The following is a 20306-nucleotide window of genomic DNA, read 5'->3' as shown; positions in this document are numbered from 1 at the left end:
GATTTATTTTGCTGCTCTGTCTGAGCCTCAGTTTGTCTTTGCTCATGTTTGGAGTCAGATGCTGTGTCTGAAGCAGAGCCCTGGGGCTGGATGCTCCTGTGCTGATTCCTGCATGGAGCATCCTCCCTTCTGCAGGGCTGTGATCCCCAAACCTGTGGTTTTAGTGGGTTAAACTCTCTCCATCCTGCAGGACATTTGGGAATGGATTAAAATGGATGCACAGCTCTGCCCGAGCTGGTGGTTTGGGAGAGCAGTGTGACCCACCAGGCTTCCCAAGAGGAAATAACTCTGCTTCCCAATCCCAAACTTCTGGCTTTCCACAGCCTCCCAGAACTGGCTGTTCAGATTGAAGCTGTCTAAACTCACCTCCTTGATTTTTCAGGGGATTTATTTCTTTTGACCAACTCTTCTATGTCCTCAGGCCTCCAAGAGGCTCAGAGGAGAATCCTGTTCCCAAGGCAGTGGAATGGTGTCCATGTGGGAACACACTGGAGTGCCTGGAGCTGAGCAGGGCCCAGGTGTGTCTCAGGCTGGTGGTCTCACAGGGATATTTAAAGAAGGATCGGGAAAGGGAAAGAAGTAAAGATGATTTATTTATGATATTTCTGGTTTTGGGAATTGGCCAGCCAAGGGTCTGGCAAGCCTTCAGTGGTACAGCTGCCTTCCAAATCCAGGGGGTATGGATGGTAGAGGAGTGAGAAGAAGCACTTCTGCCTGAGTAAGAGGATTTTCTGCTTCTAAAATGCCCTTTATTTGGTATTTTTGGGTGGGGATGCAGGCCCCTGTCTGTGGTGGTTGGTACCAGTGATGGGTACTGAGCCCCTGTACAGGAGCTGCAGGGGTGATGCAGCATCCCTGAGGGTTCAGTGCCCACCTGGAGTGGCAGCCAGCTGGGGGAACAGCCTGGGACATCCCAGGTGTCATTCCTGGTCACCAGGGTTGGAGAACCTCTGTCCCCCTCAGGCAACAGGGATTTGAACCTGGAACATCTGTGCTGCTGCCTGTCCCCCTCCTGCCAGAAGCTTTAGCTTTCACTCCAGAGTGGAATGAACAATCCTGGGGGTTGGTGTGCAGAGGAATTGCTACCCTTCCTTCAGCTCTACTGGAAACTCTTCAAGAGGCTGTGAACAAACAACTTTCCCTTGGGGTAAATTATCTCCAGTTCCCAGGTGAATGGCTGCTCCTTTGAGGTGTCCTTGTCACCCTGTGTGGGTGTGCCTGATCTTCCCTGGGATCCCACAGCCTCCCCAGCCCCTGTGGCTGCTGCAGGCAGTCAGGAGGGCCACGTTAGTGCTCCTGATTGCTGAGCACTTTGTGAGAAGCTTGGGAAAGGTGGGAGCTCTGTGTTCTGCAAACAGCCCAGATCCCACTGCAGCCCATGTGCTGGGGACTGACTCTTCAGCTGAGGGCTGCTGTGGGATCTGTGCTTCCCAGCCTGGCTCTGGAAACAAAATCCTGTCTGCATTGTCAGGAAAACCTGGTGAGAGCACAGAGTTGTCCAACAGCCTCCAGGCAGCCTGGAGCAAAAGCTCTGACAAGTGCAAATCAGAATCCACATGGAGTTTTGTTTTTTCTCTCCAGCCCAACGCTGTTGCAGAATAGAAGGATGGCATCAGAAAAATCTCAAAAAAAAAAAAAAAAATCCCATAAAAACCTCCTGCTGTGTCATCCTGCCCAGACTTTCCAGTGACACAGCCTGGGAGTGGATTCATAGAATCCCAGAATGGTTTGGATTGAAAGGGACCTTAAAGTCCATCCCATCTCATTGCACCCCCTGCCATGGGCAGGGACACCTTCCACTGTCCCAGGTGGCTCCAAGCCCTGCCCAGCCTGGCCTTGGACACTGCCAGGGATCCAGGAGCAGCCACAGCTTCTCTGGGCACCCTGTGCCAGGGTCTGCCCACAGGGAAGGATTTCTTCCCAATATCCAATTTAAACCTAATTCTTCTGGAGATTGGCCTGTCAGACCAGTGTGTAAGACAAAATCTCCACTCCTTTCATTTCCAAAGCTGACAATGAGCTGCAGTGATGGGAATTGGGAGAAATCCATGTCCAACAGGACAGAGCATGCTCTGGCCACTTCTTTTGCCAGAGATATTTCCCCAATAAACCATTGTTTTAGACTTTAGACACAACCCATTATTCAATTTATCAATCCCTAGTTACCCCTCAAATTCCTATATCCCAAATCCATGGGATAGATTGAATAGCTTAACTTGAAATGTGAAAGCAGGTTGGAAATCATTGCTGTGCAAATTGGGTGGAGGGTGGGCTTGTTTTCTCTTCCATGGCTCAACTTGGCTTAAATGAATGAATAAAATCCATTCTGGTAGTTCCCAGTGAGGAATATATTTTATATATATATATATAATATAATATGTATAACAATATATATAATAATTATATATATATATATATATATATATATGTATATTCCTCCTTCCCAGTGAGGAATATATTTGGAAAAAGGGGAAAAATCCCTCCCAACATTTCATTCATCCCAGAGTGAAGCATTTTGATTGGGGGAACCCAGCTAATTTTTTTCCCTCCTCAAAACAGGTCAACTTTGAGATATAAAACATCACATTGGAACTGAAATTCAAACAGAAATGTTTAGAAAATGTGGGATTATATATCCATATATTTGGGAGTTTAACGAGATTGTGGATGGAAAGAAAGCACCCAGGCTATTTATAATTCAATTAGGCTTAGATTTAGGAGTAGTTCTGGCTCTGTGTAAACTGCATCTCTTTTTCATTTGGAACGATCTCCTTCCTCCATCACAGCCCCCTTTCCTGGGAATATATGGCTGCAGCTGGGAATATATGGCTCTAATAGAGCTGCAGTGACTGGAGCTCTACTGTGCCAGCTAACTGCTGTATTTTTCTTTCCCAAGGCTCTCCGGGCGTGTTCACAAGGGAATATTGACATTTGGGACCAAGGGATGGAAAACTGGGCTGTGAGCTGCTGGAGCTGTTATCAAGGATATTTATCCCAGCAACTTTCCCCTGCAGGACTTCTCAAGGTTGTGCCTCTTTTTCTCCATTCCCCCTGTAAGTGTCCCACACCACATTTCCCATTAATTACTAAAGTAAATCTAAACAAAATGCTCTCCTTCCTGGGATTTTTTGGTACCTTTCAGTGTTCCTTCACCTCCCTCTTTCCACTGCTGTAAAGTGAGTGAGTTCCTACTCTCACTCTGGGGTTTGGTTTCCAAACTGTTTATTGAGTAATAAAAAGAGACAATTACAAGTCTTTGCCCAGGGATAATGTGCTGATAATTTTATGACTGGACAAACGGTTGGAGCAGCCCACAAATGGTGGTGAGCAGGAAATCTGGGATCTGCTGCTGACAGAGCCACCCCCGAGGAGATGAAGCCTCACTGCTGGCAATCAAAGCTGCTGCAACAACTGTGAGCCAGTAAAACTGCTGTGGGGAAGGGTGGTGGGATGGGCATTGTTTCCTGCAGAGGAAAAGTGGCAAAGAACTTTTGGGAGGTGTTTGGGAGTTCATCCTGCTGGCAACGAGTGTGAGGGACCACCAGCACTGCTCATGTTCAGGTCCACAGGGCCAACAGCTGGGGCCTGGGGATTCCAGGGAAAGCAAAGATTAAAGGGTGTTAATGCTTTCAAGCAAACAGGGATCATCCCAGAGATAACAAAGGGATTGAGTTTCTCCAGGCACTTGAGCACTGACCCAGCTCTGAAGCTGCTGCTGCAGGCTTGCTCCCACCTGTAGGATGACATTCCTCATCCCTGTCACCCCAAACCCTGCGGAGTTATAATTTAATAATTTCATTATTTCTGGTTTTAAGCCTTTATCTGTAACTGGTTTAGTTCCTACCCAGTGGATTTTCCAGTTCCTCTGTGATTCCGTGGGTACAACAGGAAATAATTCCAGATTTAAACCATGCCCCTGACCACTGAACATGGCAAACTGCTGCCATGGAAATGCTTCCAATTGTCACAAATCCAGGAGTCAGCTGCTCACCTGTCAGACACCATTTCAGGGTGGTGTTCCCACTGGCCCTCTCCAGGAGGAATTCCTGCTCCTTCTGAGGAGCAGAGCATCATCTCAGCACTATCTTCTCTCCACTGGAGCTCAGGGGGCTGGCCCTGGAGAGGCCTCACTCTGCCCATCTCCCATGAGGAGGGATGAGCTGCTCCTCTCCCAAACCCACAGCAGATCCTCAGAGTGGGCAGGAAGCCATGGACCTGGGAGTAGCTGTTTGCAGCTGCCAGGACCTCCCATTTGTGTGGTAGTGATGCAGATAGAATCTCATAAACCGGTTTCCACCCTGCTTTACTGCAGATTTAATGATCAGAGGAAGAACTCGACTGTTTATTAAAACATTAGACAGTAAAGTTTAACAGTAGACAATAAAAGGTTTTGTTTTTCCATCCTTCTGATTGTTAAAGCAGCACCACGTTGGGCTGGAGGGGGAGCTGCTGCCAGTGCCTGCATCCAGAGTGGGCTGTGATGTGACTGGGCAGGAGGAAGAAGTTGGCACTGCCCCTTCCATGCGTGGCAAATCCAATGTCTGAGGAAGGGCAGGGCCTCTTCCCTGGGCAGGCAGTGTCCCCAGGCTGGCTGGAGTGTGACAGGGGCTGGGGCAGCACAGCTCTGCCATTATCCATCAGCAGGATTTACTCTGGGTCTTGCCAGAGGTGCTGCTTCCTCACCCCGTCCCTTCCTGGCAGAGGCAGCCCTGCTCAGAGACCCTGGTGGGAGCCAAGGTCTCCAGCCTGGAGATGGGGATGGAGAATGGACAGTCCCTGCCCCCTTTTCTGTCCCTGCAGCTGGGTGTGAAAACACCTTCAGGCATCCCTGGGTGTCACTGGCTCCTTGTTGTGAGCTGTGGAAATGGCTCCAGAGGCCTGAAGGGAGGGGTTTGCAATTTCTGTGGAGTTTTCTCCTGGTATCCCCTTTTCATGCTGGTTCCTGTGCTGAGCTGGCTGGTCTGGCTTCTCCTGGGGGCAGAGGAGAACACCAGGACTTGCTAGGATTGCTCATCCTGCCTAAGGAATGTGCAGTCAGCCTCCAGAGGGCCTGACACCTCTGCTCATTTTCCAGCGGGGCTCCAGGTGAATTCTCTTGGACATAGACAGGAAAATCTTACCTCAAACCCTAAAAAACTCAGTGTGTCCTTCATCTTCCAGCTCCTTTGGCTCCCTGCAAGAGAGCCCTGGGGGCTGAGCAGCCCTGCTGAGGGAATGTGAGATTCCTCATGGAGTTCCTGGAGTCCTGGGCAGCCCCAAAGCAAGGTGCCCTCCAGCTCAGCCTCAGTGCTGGCACAGGATCCCATCCAGGGAGAGTCTGTGGATCTCATTGGAGGGTCAGGGATGTAGGGCAGCTGTAGGAGAAGCTTCTCCCTCCTTCTTGTGCTGTGGTGGGGTGTGAAATCCAAGTCTTGCTTCCCTTGGGAGCTTTAGCCAATGGACCAGACCCCAAGGCAAGGCAGGACTCTGTGTGTTTGCTGGGCTTGGAGGGGAAAGAGGGATGGGAAACTGCTGAGAACACATCAAGGTGAGAAGGAGAGGGTTGATACCAGGATTTGTACCAGCTCAGAACACTTTGGGCACTGAACTCTTCTCTGAGCCTCCAAAAAGTCTTTCAGAGTTGCAAGAGTGGAGGTGAAGCTGTGAACCAACCAGACTCCAGTGGAGTCTGAGAAGCAGCAATCCCTCTGCACAGGAGGCAGGAATTACAGGCAAAGCCCTCCAGGGATGTGTACCAGGGCTTTTGCTGCCTTGTGCACAAAAAATGGGGGAAGGGGAGCAGGCAGGAAAGTGAAATTTGTTATGACATGGCACTGCTCAGGACAGGGCCTGCAAAAGGTGACTGCAAAGAGGCTTTGCAGCATAATGAGATGATGTAGAACCATGGAATATCCTGAGCTGGAAGGGACCCACAGGGACCATCGAGTCCAACTGATTAATTGTTGGCAACAGCACATGGGGAAAACCAACAGGAGCTGCAGCTGTGAGGTCCCAATGAGCTGTCAGCCCTCTGGGAGGAGACTGGAGAGGCATCCAGGACCCTCCTGAGGATGCCAGCAGGAATTTCCACAAAGGCATGGGCAGCATGAGGAGTTACAGGGGGGAATTGGAGCAGCAAGCAGAGCCTGTCACCATCCCCCTGGATCCATCATGGAGCATCCCTGGGTGCTGTGAGGAGTCCTGGTGATTCCTTATCCAGGCTGACCTAGAGCAGAGGCTGGACAGAGTTAAAGAATAAAGCAGGGATTTATTAGAAGGCATCAATGGATCCACCTTGGGCAGCACAAGAGCCCAGCCAGGGCTGCACCCAAGATGAACCAAAATGGTCACAAGATGCATGATCAGTCATGGGGTCTCTAACTTTTATTAAGTTCTGGCCCATTTGCATATTGGAGTTCATTGTCCAATTACAACTTATAGTTATGCAGTCCCATCCTTCTTCAGTCCATGTTGTTTATGCTCTTGGGTCTGAAATTTGGGTGGTTGTCTTTGGTTCCCAGGTAGAGAAGGAATTGTTTTGTCTCCCTACTGTGTGCAAGAGCTCCCCATCCCCTAATATGAAGCTCAGAACTACACACTAAAGAGGTACAGAATCTGAAAAAGTTAAAAGCTAAAACCTGAGGCATCACTGGTGTCCCTGTCTCAGGCCCCAGGAATGGTGTGAGAGGAAAGCACAGATACCTGTGGTAGCAGCAGGACCTCAGGGGACAGGAGACCTTGATCTGAGAGGCTGAAGGAACAAAAATCAGGAATAAAGTGCCCTGGAGAAGGCAGATGTGGAGCTGGATGGGTCCCTGCTAGGGCCAGGGCTGATGCTGGATAGAGACCCCAAACTTGGCTCCTACATTTGGCACTTTGGACTTGTGGCAGCACCCAAAATGAGGGGACATCAGGGCACTCCTGATCAGAGCCACTGTAGGACAGCAAGCCCCACGCTGCTCCCTGTCCTTGTCCTGGCCATTCCCAGCCAGCCCCTCCTGCTGGGGCATAGCAGCAATGTGCCACTGGACACCACACTGTCACCTGGGCTGCACCAGAGCACAAATTCAGCCCTAGGAGAGGGACTCAAATGGACTCAGCCTCCTCCCTCAGCCCTGGAAAACCTTCAGGATTAAATTCTGACCCCAGTGAAAACAGCTGAGCATTTTCTGGTTGAGTCCAGCTGGCTGGAATTTAATTCCCAGGTTTAAAGCCTCTTTAAAATCAGCTGTGATATATAACCAGTCTTCTCAGCCTCTAAATACCTCAACAAGATTGGCAGCACTCCAGCAGGGCCATGGGCAGGATAACCTGCAAATCCATAGGTCAGGAGAGAAACTGGGGAGCCAGGCTGGGGCAGGGCAGAGCCACAGAGCTGGAATTGCCTCTGCTGGTGGCTGTGGCATGCAGGAAAAGCTGGGAAGCAGGTGAAACCCTTCTCTTTTGAACCCTGGAATTGCTGTTGTGATATTCCTGTTTGTGCTCAGCCTTTTGGAGGATGTTTTGCACGTATATTTATGTACATACACACACACACACACACCTCCCCGTGGGTGCACACACCACAGTGCATCTCAGTCTGCAACCTTCCATAAACTGCAAAAAAAACCCACCAAAAAACAAAAAAACAAAAACAAAAAAGGTCAAAATTAAGTCCCTTATCATTGCTAAATCATCAGAAACTAATATTAGAGCTGCTGGACGATTTTCCCCCTGAACTATCCCCACTCCACGATCCTAATGCGATGATTCTTCCTGTAGCTCTTTACATTCTATTATTTATAAGAAACAATGTTCAGCCCTCCCCTGACAGCGTTTGCAGGGCTGCGGAAAGCAGTGCGGCAGAAAGGTGGGAGAACAATTTTGGTGATGTTTCCATAGCTACCTAGCTGCTAAATGTGGTTTATTCCATTTTAAAGTCACCCAACACACACACACACACACACACACACACAGAGAAAGGAAAGCACACAGCCCTCCCCTCACACACGCAGGCACTGGGAATGCAGCCCCTAATCCCTGCCCTGCCTATTCCAGCCTAATCTGCCTGGGATTTGTATATTTAAAGGGCTGCTTGCTGCCTAAATAAATGACTGGATACGGCAGGAGGATAAACATATTGTTTCTCGCTCGCTCTCCTCTCCGACGTGTGTGTTCCAGGCGCTCCCTGTAATATTATCACGGATATTTTTCCCCAGCCAGCCGCGGTGCGCCGGGGAAGTCGGAGGTAGGAGGGTGTCCTCTCGTGGTCTGTGCCATCTCTGCAGCCTCGGAGCTGGGGGAAAAAAAGAAAAGGGAAAGGGGTACCTTGGCAGAGGGTGGGTATTTTAGGGGAAAAGCTCTTTGGCCGGAGTTTGTGGTCAAAAACATCTTGGTACCTCCCTGATGCTGTGGGAGAAATCCCCCCTGGGCTTGCTGTGCACATCCCTAAGGGAGCAGCTGGGGGCCACTGGCCACACTCAGTTTTCCAAGCCCATCCCTGGAAATAGGAGGAGAATGAGGCAGGGGGAAGGGGAATGGTCCCAGCTTTCCCCGGCAGAGGAAGGCTGCAGGGAGCCGTGTCCCAGCCCTGCCACCAAAGGAAACCTGGATCTGGGATCTGCTCCCTCTGGAGGGACTCATCCTGCTGCTCCCTGGGGCTGAGCCATCCACACAGCATTTCCCAGTCCCTCCCAGGCCTGGGGTTCCCAGAGCTGCACTGGCATCCCCTAGGTCTCTGCAAAATGAGACAGGGGAGAGCTGGGAGCAGGACAAAGGAAGAGATGCAGGCAGGGACAACAGGCAGAGAGCCCGTCAGAAAATAGGAGAAGACATGCCCAGCAGGAATTCCTGACTCAAGGTTTACCTGAATGTAAATTAGATGTAAATGAGGGGTGTGTTCTTTACTCAGAGAGGGGTTCAGCACTGGCACAGGTTGCCCAGAGAAGCTGTGGCTGCCCCATCCCTAGAATTGTCCAAGGCCAGCTTGGATGGGGCTTGGAGCAGCCACGTGGAAGGTGTCCCTGCCCATGGCAGGGGGTGGAACTGGATGAGCTTCAAGATCCTTCCAGCCCAAACCATTCAATAATTCTGTGAATATGAATGAGGAGGATAAGTAACATGCAAGTATCTGAGGAGGGCAGCCTGCTGTCCATCCATCCTGCCTGGGATTCCAGCCCCTGTTCCCTGTGTTCCCTGTGACACAGCCACAGTGGTGGTCTTTGTCCACAGCACACACTGGGGGGGAGCAGCCACAGCTTGTCCTGGGAATGGCACAGGATTCATCCCTCTGCTGCATCCCCAGGACCCCTGCAAGCCCCTCCCAGGGACGTTCTGCTGTAAACCTGTCCCAGAGAAAAATCTCTCCTGAAGTGGAGGATTTTTGTCACAATTTTTTTTTCTTCTTCTTCTTCTGCCTGGCAGAAAAAGGAGAGTGAGAAGCACTGCTGAAATCGAGTTTTATTCGTGTTTGTCACCAGATACAAAGCAAATAAATCATCACTGGAAAGCAAAGGCACCTCTGACCATCCCTCACCTGCTCGTGTGTCCTTTTGTTTTGCAGGTTCCCTTTGCTCCACGAAGTTGCCTGGGGCCTGCCAAGGTGCCAGGCACAGATCCACCCCTCTGGAGTGCCCCAGCTGAACAGGAGGAGTGGTGTGGAGGCAGCAGATTCCTTTGGGATCGCTGGGATTTGGCTCAGCCCCACGTGGCTGTGCCAGCCCAGCTGCACAGAGGCTGCATCTGCAGGGACCTCACATCTGGGATAACCTGGCTCAGGAATCAGGCAGGTTTGATTGTCCTGGCTCTATTCCTTCCCAGGCACAGCCCTGACTCTTCCTGGCTTTGTGGGGAAGTTGCTTCACCTTTCTTTGGGAGCCCTTTCCACAGAGCCCAGCACAGATCCAGCCCATTCTGCCACAAATCCCTTTTTCTTCCCAAGCTTGCTCCAGCTGTGAACAGCTGCAGTGCTGGCTCTCATCCCTCCAGCTGCCCTCCCCAAAGTCACATCCCTTCACAGATCCCATTTCCCACCTGATTGCCACATTTATCACACCTTTTTCTGCCAGAACCACAGGGGCTGGCCCAGGCTGGGGATTGGACAGGTCCCAGCCCAGAAATCCTCTGTGCTCTCCTGGGTACCAGCAAAGGGGTTGGGATTGTGCCCCTCTGCCCTGCTCAGGTGAGACCCCACCTGCAGAGCTGCCCCAGCCCTGGGCCCAGCACAGGAAGGGCCTGGAGCTGCTGGAGAGAGTCCAGAGGAGGCACCAGGGTGAGCAGAGGGATGGAGCAGCTCTGCTGGGAGGAAAGGCTGGCACAGCTGGGGCTGTTCAGCCCAGAGAAGCTTTGGGGTGATCTAATGGTGGCCTTCCAGTCCTTGGCAAGAAGGATGGAGAGAGAATATTTCCAAAGGTCTGGAGTGCCTGGACAAGGGGGAATGGCTTCCCATTGACAGAGGGAGGGTTTAGATGGGATATTGGGAAGAAAGTCCTGGCTATGAGGGAGGTGAGGCCCTGGCACAGAGAAGCTGTGGCAGCCCCATCCCTAAAAGTGTCCAGGGCCAGGTTGGATGGTCTTGGAGCAGCCTGGGACAGTGGAAGGTGTCCCTGCCCATGGCAGGGGGTGGAATGGGATGAGTTTTAAGGTCCTCCCAACACAAACCATTCCATGATTCTCTGGAAATGAACTGAACTCTTGCCAAGGAAAGCCTCAGCAGCCCCTGGCTGGGTTATTTTCCAGCACAAGGTGAGATCCAGCAATGGGCCAAGAGATGCCATCACTGATGTCCAGTTTGTGGCCAAGGGGTGGACACACTCCTTGGGGGCTTGCCTTGGAATTCCAGGACATTTCTCTTCATTGCTTTCTGTCAGAGCAGGAGGGGCTGGCAATCAGTGGCTTCCCCGTGGCCACAGAGCTCTCCTGGGCCATCATTATGGGTGATTATCAGCAATCACCATGTCACTGTTCCCAAGACAGCCTTTGCTGGCTCTGCACCAGCCTCCTTTCCTCTCCAGCCCCCAACGAGCAGGTGCTGGAGGTCAGGGGGTTTTTGTGCCTCTGTGCTGACAGGGAATATCTGAAGTCTCCAGTATCAGCCAGGGGTTGCATTGCAGGCCCCTCTCTAGCCAAAACCAGCAGCACAGAAACATTTCCTGCTGCCTTTCCTGCCCCTGCCAGCACTGGCACCAGGCAGGACGTGTGGGACCTGGCAGGGCCCTGCTTGGGCTTTCCTGCAGTGGGAAAGGGACAGGTCTCCATCCCTGTGCCCTGGGAGATGTGAAAAGCTGTGCCTCCATTCAGCAAAGCCACAGCTGCCTGAAACATTCCTCCAGCCCTGCTCTCTGGACTAAGAAAGGCTGAAGCTTTTTTTTTTTTTTCCTTCCTCTTTTTCTTTTTTTTTTTTTTTTAATCAGTTCAATGTTTTACAGCTCAAATTCAAATAGGAGCTTAAGAGCTTAAACAATGAAACACAAGGATGTGCTGGCAGGGCTGGGCTGTCTCCTCTCCTGTTTGCAGCTCTGCTTGGCATCAGCCTGGGCAGAAAAACACCTGCATCTGCCCACCACCAGCTGAGCAGCCTTTCCAGGCATTTCACTGCCTTGGGGAAGGTAGGACAAGTGGGAAGAGCTTCAGGAAAGCTGGTGAGGGACTTCTTACAAGGGCCTGGAGTGGCAGGACAAGGGGGAACATCTCTGCACTGCCAGAGGGCAGGGTCAGGGGGGATGTTGGGAAGAAATCCTTCTCTGTGAGGGTGGTGAGGCCCTGGCACAGGGTGCCCAGGGCAGCCCTGGCAGTGTCCAAGGCCAGGTTGGATGGGGCTTGGAGCAACCTGGGATAGTGGAAGGTGTCCCTGCCCATGACAGGGGGTGGGACTGGATGAACTTTAAGGCCCATTACAATTTAGGACATTCTGTGATGATTCTGTGATTCCAGTGGGGTTGTGCAATCCTAAATCCACTGATCCAACTTCTCCAGCAGCCCTTCCCATGCCTTCTCCCTCTGCCCTGATACCATCTGTGCCTTTGTTGGGGTCACCAAGGCTCCATTTTGGGAAGTTGCTCTTGCAGGCCACGTTCAGATTTGGGGGGGGGATAATGGGCAGGGTGAAGTGCACGAGGAGCCACCCAGGCACTGCCATCCCCAGCCTGGCTCCAGCTGGATGCACCTGCCTGAAAATAACTTGGGCAAGAGAGTTTTGTTGCTATTCAGTGCTGCTGATCAGGGCTGTCTGCTCATTCACTTGGATGCTCCTGAATCCCAATGAACCCTTGGCATCCATCCCCTCCAGCTTGGTCCCTCTCAGCTGGTCTCCTCCTCTCAGATAGCTGCTGTTGATTGCTGCCCCAAGATGTGCAGGGTGTCTCTGTTTCAGCCCATGCGTCCAAAGAACGAGTCAGAGCTCTTCAATTTTCAGTCTTGAAGGTTGTTTATTAATTCTTATCTATAAAATTTTCTTTCTGCTCAGCCGAGGTCAGCTCAGCAGGGCAGCCACAGGCACTCTGACTGCCCTCAGGGCGGTGTTGTCTTTTTATACTACAAACTATGAGTAACGTATCTACAATTACTTTCCAATACCTATCACCTATGTTAGACAGTGCACTCCTATTCTAAACTAATCTCATCACAGCAGAAGACAGAGACCAAGAAGAAGAAGGAAGGCTGGACACGCCCAAGTTCCTCCATCTTGTCCACATGACCTCCATATCAAAAATCCTAAAATCTACATTTTCGCCCTGTGATAATTTTATTATTATACTATTTAAACTTCTGTGACTTTCAGGTCCTCATACAAAGCTGGTAATTGGCTCCAAGGGTCATAATCAAATCCCCAGGTGCTCTGGGCTACATGCCAGGGTCTCTGAGCCCCCTGGCAGGGTCCTCGGCAGCTCTGGACACCCGGAGGGATGCACTGAGTTCCAACATCCTCCACCCTTGGCCACCTCTCCCCCTCCCTCTCCTTCTCCCTCTCCATGCCCAGCTCCTACCACAGGGCAAGAGCTTCCCCTCCTTCTACTCCTCAGAGTTACTGAGGAAGCAGCAGTGGTGCAAGAAGCCAAAGGAAGGCCAAGGGACAGCTCAGGAGTCAAGAAAGGGGCTTTTCCTGCCTCTCACACCCTATGGAAACACAACTGCCCCCTTACCATGCTACCAGGGCAGAGAACTGACCATGTCTGAAGTCAGGATGGAAATACAAGCAGAAGAAGGGATGCTGCTCCACGGGAAAGGGGGAGACTCCTCCCAGGCTCCCAGAGCAGATCCCCAGCTGGTGTAAATAAAGAAGCACCAGACTGGTTTACACAAGCTGCAGCTGCTGAGAAATGCTTTTTCCAAACCTTTTTCCTGATGGGATTGGTTTTCTTTTCCTCTCTCCCTCCAGCTCTGAATGCCATCACATGTCCTGCCCCACCTTTCCCTTGCAGCCCATGTGGGGAGCAGCAGGGTGGCTGAGGAGAATCAGACCTGGGGTCAGAATCACCACACTGCCCTCCCCAGGATAAAGCTGCTCTCCTTGCCAGCACCCCCAGTCCCTCCTGCAGAGCACTCCCCAGGCATCCCTCAAAGGCTGCTGGATGTGCCAGTGGGGCTGGAAGGAGCCCATCCTCCCAAGGGTGGCCCTGCAGCTGCTCCCCTGCTGTCCCCACCGATGCCTTTGGTGTGACAGTGACGTGGGGACAGGGCACAGGCTGGGCTGGAGCTGCACCCCAAAACTCCCTCTGAGGTGAGCTGCTGTTCAAAGCTGTCTCCCTCAAAGTCAGCCATCTGTGCTGTTTTCTCTGGGAGTGATAAACACTTAAGGGTCACCTGCTTTCTTTAATCTCCTCTGGCTCGTATTCATCTGAGCTGCACATCATATTAATTATGTTCCTTTTATTCCTGCCCATGCCAGCACAGAGGGATCATTACTGCTGCTGCTTCCTCTTTTTATTGTCTGGATGCTCACAGTCACGAGCTCTGGAATCCTGGACCACGAGAGGACACTTTGCTGATCACCTTCCTTCATTAAGAAAACTTAATTTTAGTGCTGATGGGAAATTGGATTAAAGAAAATAAACCACCCAAAAACAGCCATAAGGTTTCTTGTTGGATTAAATATTAAAATTAATAATCCAGTGCTCCATTCAGCTCTGTATTTATGTTAATATTTAATTCAATAACAGCCCGTGGTTTAGAACATTTTCTCATTTGTTTAAAGCACCAGATGAAATTGCAATTTCTGCCTAAATTGGAGCAATATGGAGCTAACTGGGTTATGCTAATGAGGAGGAATGGCAGCTCCCAAAATCCTCTACCTGGTGGTGGAGGGGGGCTCAGCAGGGGGAAGGGGAGTGGATGGAGAGGCAGCAGGGGGGGAATGCAAATCCTGCTGGCTGCAGGGAAGCCTGGCAGCAGGAAAAGAGACTGCAGGGCCAGGGTGCACATCCCAGAGACTGGGAGGGCTCCACGTGCAGGAATCACTCAGGTTCCAAGTGGGTGCTGCCCCTGTTGTGGTGCCTCTGCAGCACCAGGGAGCTTGAGGATGTTTGCCCCTGGAAGAACCACTGGGAAGGGCAGTGAAGATCCAGATCCTGGGCTGGGGGATGCTCTGGATGGCAGGGACACATCTGGAGGCCTTGCAGGTGCATCTCTGCTCCTGTTTGGGATGTTTTCTCCCACAAATGCTGCTAGCAAAAACGTTGCCACATGAAGTCTGGGACTGGGATGTGATCCAGGATCAGGTGATGGTCAGAAATGGGCTTAGGTTGCACCAGGGTGGATATCAGCAAAATTTCTTCAGTGAAAGGGTTGCCCAGAGTGGGTGACACATCCTGGAGGGATTTAAAAGCCATGTGGATATGGCATTTGGGCACATGGGTCAGTGGTGGGGAGCAGCTGGACTCGATGGTCTGAGAGGGCTTTTTGATCCTAAATGATTGCATGATTCTGTGAGGATGTGGGGTCTGCTGTGAGCTGGTCCCAGGCTGAGCTTTCCACTGATGATATGGAGCACCAAGCAGGATGCACCAAAGAGCAGCCTTTCCTTTTCCCAGTGATTTCTCCTGGCTGGAGCAGAGCTCAGCTGCTGGTGCAGTGCTGGGGTTCAACCTCAGCATCCCATGAGGAGAACTGAGCCCACAGGGAGAATCCATCACTCAGGAGATTGAACAATTCCCTGCAGAAAAGAATCTGGGAAGGACTTTAAAAGCTCTGCCCTGTTTCTCTCCTTTTCCAAGGGATGGGAAATGGACATTTCCCAAGGGTGGGCAGAGCCCCTTGCCCAGGCTGGTGCTGGGGTTTCACCCACTGGGAGATGTTTGATATGACAAAAGCTCTTTTCTTCCCCAGGAGAGCTCTCATCTTGAAAAACAGAATAATTATGGAGGAAGAATGTGGAACATGGAGCAATGATCAGTAAAACTTGAAAGCTTTGGAGGTGGAGCTCCCAGTGAGTTTCTTGAAGTTTGGATGCATATCCAAACTTCCTTGAACCTTTTGAGGCCTAATTAAATTCGAGGGGACTTATAAAAAAAACATGCATGGAAGAGAAAACTTTTTGCTATGAAAAAAACTGCTTAATAAAACAGATTATGTGCAAAATAGAAACCTGGGCCTTGTGAAGGAAGAGTAAAACGACACTAATGAGCAGAGTCTGAGTGTTAATGAATGGGATTAGCATTCCATTACCTGCAACTCTTATAAATAGACCCACCAATTTCAGGTTCCCTGTTCTTCAAAGAACCTGATGTGATTTCTGGGGGTGTTTTCATGTAGTTAATTCCATTTTGTACAAGGAGAAACTGAGGCAGAAGCCAATCACTTGAGCCCCCCTCAGGGCTGTGGTTGGGGTGGAGATGGGAACATTGAGGTTTTATTTTTACAGGGTTTGATTTGGACTTTGGGCAGTCAGCACCCAGCAGGCACCATCCTGAGCTCTGTGTGTGGAGCTCTCCTCTTTCCTCCTGGAAACAGCACTGAGCAGGTGGCAGCTCCTGCAGGTTCTTCCCTGCTGGATCCTGAGTGTTTTATTTCTCTCTGGACCTTGTGTGGACTTTGGCACTTGGGAAATACCCCAGGATGGGGATGACCCTCATTCCCAGCTGGACTTTGTCCACATCTGAGCATGTCCCTTCTGTGCAGCTCTTGGATGTGGCAGCAAATGGTCCCACCAGCCTTGGCTGGGAACCAGAGTTCTGTTTCCCAATCTCTGTTTCAAAGGGCAGTGAACCATCCCCCTCTTCCATCCCCACATGGTCCTGTCCACTGAAAGCCAGGAGTGAATTTTCATTCTTGTTTCCCTGCCCTTTGGAGCTCTTCTGGTGTCGCCCTGTTCTTCTGAAGTCCTTCTAAGCCTTCTGAGGTTTATATTCTTGTAATGGAGTTTCTCACGCACTTTTCATGTAAATGATGATTGTTTTGCATTCCTTTCTGGAGGAGGAAAGATTGATGGACTGTTGGTTTGACCAGTGTGGTTGGAGAGGTGGCAATTTCATCCTCCAATCCACGGTCACTTTTGGAATTCTATAAATATTGAGGTCCAGAAATAAACACACCTTTTTTTGCCTTGGACACCTCAGCATGTGAGTGCCGTTCATTTTGTGTCCCATTGTGACATTCTGGGGGTGCTGCCATCCATGATGGAGAAGAATTGCAGTTAGAGCTGGCCAGGACTGGGAAGGATGGGCTGGTTTGATGGGAACATCAGGAAATAAGTGTGCATGGCTGTCCTTGTCACCTCCAGGGGCTGGAGAAGGAGATAACTGCCCTTAATTTCAGCTCTACAGAGTCTGATTTTGGGGAGAAAGGCGTAAAAGAGACCAAACCTGCTGTGGGAGGGCTCTGCTGGTTCACCCAGGATCTCTCCTTCCTTCCTTGTTTGCAGCCAAACTCCTGTGCAGTGATGGACACGCTCAATAACATCCTGGAGAAGGAAGCTGGGATGAGGCCCTCACCATGACTGGAAGGATGTCAGGAAGGAAGAACTGATGTGTTCAAACTTATGGGCTGGGATTCCTCCCACCTCACCAATCACAGCAAAACCAGGTGCATGCTCAGGTTTTAGCTCTCTCTCTGCTCCATGTCTGCATGGTTCCTTCCAGAAGGACATTTTTCCTGTCCCAAAAGGTGTCCATGATGGATGGGATCAGGAGCCCTTGGGAGATTTTGCCATCCTGGTGACAATAGAGAAAGCACAGACAACTTTGAGACTAAATACCTGAATTTTAGCTGGGGCTGTTAACAGAAACAAGCCCTCTTCCCTCCTGGAAAAAAACACAAATAACTGTAATTTCCTCAAATTTCTGACAGTGAGTCTTCATTTTTTCAACAGCCCTGGCTGGCAGGAGGAGCTGCTGCTCTGGGAGGAGGGGGTGGTGTTGGTAAAGTGGAGTGAGGCAACAGCAGGGCACTGCTGTGTCTGCCTGACAGCAGGATTGCATCTTGATGGCCCTCCCTGGCTCCAGGGGCACGGTCCAGACCTCTGGAATTGCTCTGTCCTGCACTGCAGAGCAGGCTGAGGAAGGAGCTTTCCTTACATTTTCCATGGAACAGCTTCAGTCTTACCAAAAACCACTGGGATTTTGCCTGCTACACCCTCAAATAATGTAGCCAAACAGATTCAGGAGCCAAGGATGGGTGGGCTGAGAACATGAAGGGCAGATTCCCCTGGAACAGAATATAGGGAAGCCTTTCCCTGACCATCTGCCTGATCCATGACTGCAGCTTTGCACCACTACCTGTCCTATTTTCGCCGTCTTTTTATTCAGAGGAGAGTGCAAACATGTTGTACATCAGCTCTTGAGGCCCCTGCATTACCAGCACAGCCTGGAGCTGGGCTGGGTGTGGAAGCAGCCACAGTTTTGGGCTGGCCCCAGGCTCTGCTCCCACCACAGTGGGATGAAAGCAGCCTTTACTGGGAGGTGCCTCTTCTCCAGGATGGGGATCTCAGCAAGCGCTTGCTGAGGCTCTCAGTTGGCTGTCTTGCTATTTTCCCCTTCTATTTGGGAACAGATGAGCAGGGAAAAGGCACAGATGACAATATTTTGCCATTTTTTTTCTGCTGGAAGCGAGGATGAGCAGCTTTGTTTGAGCAGCAGTGTCTCTGCAGGCTCCTGGCAGGTTGTCCATGGACCATGGTCTGTGATGGTGGTCCTGGGGACTGGGAGGGCTCTGGCTCTACAGGGGAGGGAAAGCTCATCCTCCCCTTGCTTCCAAACATGGATTTGGAAAGTCTCCTCTGTAAAGGAACAAGGGATCCCTTGGTAGGACAAGGGGGAGTGTCTTTAAGCTGAAAAAGGGCAGGATTAGGTGGGATTTTGGGAAAGAATTATTCCCTGTGAGGGTGGTGAGGCCCTGGCACAGGGTGCCCAGAGAAGCTGTGGCTGCCCCTGGATCCCTGGAAGTGTCCAAGGCCAGGCTGGAAGGGGCTTGGAGCAACCTGGGACAGTGGAAGTGTCCCTGCCCATGGCAGGGGGTGGAACTGGGTGGGCTTTAAGGTCCCATCTAACCCAAACCATTCTATGATTCCATGATTCTAATCCAAGCCCTCATCCTGCTCCCAGACATTGCCCTCAGGACACCCTGCTGAGCTGAGGTCCCTCTAGGGAGATGCAGGTCAGGAATTTGGGGCTCAGTAGCTCTCCCAGCTCATCTCATCTCATTTGTAAATGTGTCTGGATTCAGACTGCCAAGCTGCCAGTCAGATCTGTCACCTTTGGACGCCTCCTTTTGTGCCAGCAGGGAGAGGCCACCATCCTTGGGTGAGTACCAGCCTGGGCAGCTCTGCTGGCACAGCATGGGAACCTGATCCCTATCCCAAACCCCCACAGAGCCCTAAAAACCCCCACAGAGGCTCCAACCCCCCTTTTGACTCAGAGCAAGCAGCAAAGGGAGCTGCAGCACAACTGCAAATGCCCAACCCACCAGGATTTCACTGCCTGTTCAGCCCTTGCACAGGGCTTTTTTTTATTATTTTTTTTTCTACCCTAGGGGTTTGAGCAGCACAGCAAGTCCAGTAATGAACTGTTACTCAGGAAAATAAGACTTTCATTAGGTTAGGATTCTGCCGGGTGTCTGCGTTCCTCGATAATGAACCGTGAGATTGCGCCAAGCCCCGGCTGGAGCAGGGCTGAGCTTATCTCCTGCCATCATTTACCCACTTATCACCAGCACGGGGCACTGGGACCAGGGCTCCTTCTCCCTGAGAAGCTTCCTTGGGGTCAAACTGTGGTTTTAAGTGTTCAGCCCGACCCTGCCTTCTCTCTGCTGATGGCCCACACACACCATCAGATGCTGATGTTTCCTCTGGTTTTTTAGGTGTTCATTATTCATCACTCACAGGTCCTGCAATTGCAGTGCGTGTCTCCTCTGGTGTGAAAACATTCATAACAGCTTTGGCTAAGCACAGAGAGATCATTTATTTCACAAATCCACAGAAAATTCTGCCTGGCTGGGATTAAAACTCAGCCTTTCTTTGTAGGTGAGGCTTTCAGGGCATGTTTTACCAGGAGGAAGGATTGAAGGATTGGTTTTTCCATGGATCTGCTCTTTCCCAAGCTCACTGCTCACCCCCCAGCCACAGCCTGAGCCACTGGTGGCTGGTGGAGAGCAACAACCAGCAAAACTGAGCCTGAGCAAGGCACAAGCACAGGGATTTGGAGTTATTCCTGCCCTGTCTGAGGGTCTGGAGCAGCATTCTGATTTTTTTCTGGATCTCCCTTTCCCATGTGAGGTTGGAGCAGGCAGGATCTGTGCCCTCAGCCCCCTGGCTCTGCCTCCCCATCCCTGCAGCAGCCCCTGGCTGCTCCTGGCACTGCTCACCTCCACCAAGGACAAGGAGCAGTAAATCCCAGCAGCCTCTTAAAAAACATTTTAATTAAAAAAAAAACGACATAACAGGAGCTTTAAAGGACATGAAAGGCAACAGCTGTGGAGCTGCTCCCTGCTCCCCCTCCCCTGCCTCCCCCTCCTCTCTGCAGTGCTTTTCAGAGTGATTTTCATGTAAAGCTTCTTGGGTTTCCTGGTTTCTGGCCTCCATCTGTGGTTCTGAGCACAGGCCAGCCAGCAGGGAGGGCACAGGCAGCCCCTGGGCTGGCAGGAGCTGGGACACGAGGGGACATCCTGCCTCACCCAGCCCAGAGCAGGCTGGAGCTGCAAACCCACCTTGAGATGGGGATTGGGAGCATCAGGGAGGATCTAAAGGTCCATTGCTGTCAGGCCTGGCTTAGGCAAGCCTGGGGCTCCAGCCCAGAGCAAGACCAGAGCTGGTGGAGGAGATAGTCCAGCTGGAGATGTGACACATGGCCTGCAGGGCAGGGTGTCCTTTGGAGATGGCAGCCATCATCAAAACTGAGCCCAAAACGGTCCCAGCTCAGCTG

General features: G+C 51.2%; 1 long non-coding RNA gene across 1 annotated transcript in view; it reads left to right on the top strand.

Moving 5' to 3' along the window:
• LOC143694867 (uncharacterized) overlaps nucleotides 1-14028 on the top strand; it is a 32492-nt gene extending 18464 nt beyond the window's left edge. Inside the window, exons 3-4 of the long non-coding RNA XR_013183598.1 lie at nucleotides 2897-3053; nucleotides 9521-14028. This is a non-coding gene — a long non-coding RNA (uncharacterized LOC143694867). The remainder of the gene's footprint in view (nucleotides 1-2896; nucleotides 3054-9520) is intronic.
• The last annotated feature ends 6278 nt before the right edge of the window (nucleotides 14029-20306 follow it).

The sequence above is a fragment of the Agelaius phoeniceus genome, chromosome 10 (assembly GCF_051311805.1).
Source record: "Agelaius phoeniceus isolate bAgePho1 chromosome 10, bAgePho1.hap1, whole genome shotgun sequence".
NCBI lineage: Eukaryota > Metazoa > Chordata > Aves > Passeriformes > Icteridae > Agelaius > Agelaius phoeniceus.
The sequence above is the reverse complement of the archived record's forward strand: the minus strand, read 5'-3'. Positions and strand labels throughout refer to the sequence as shown.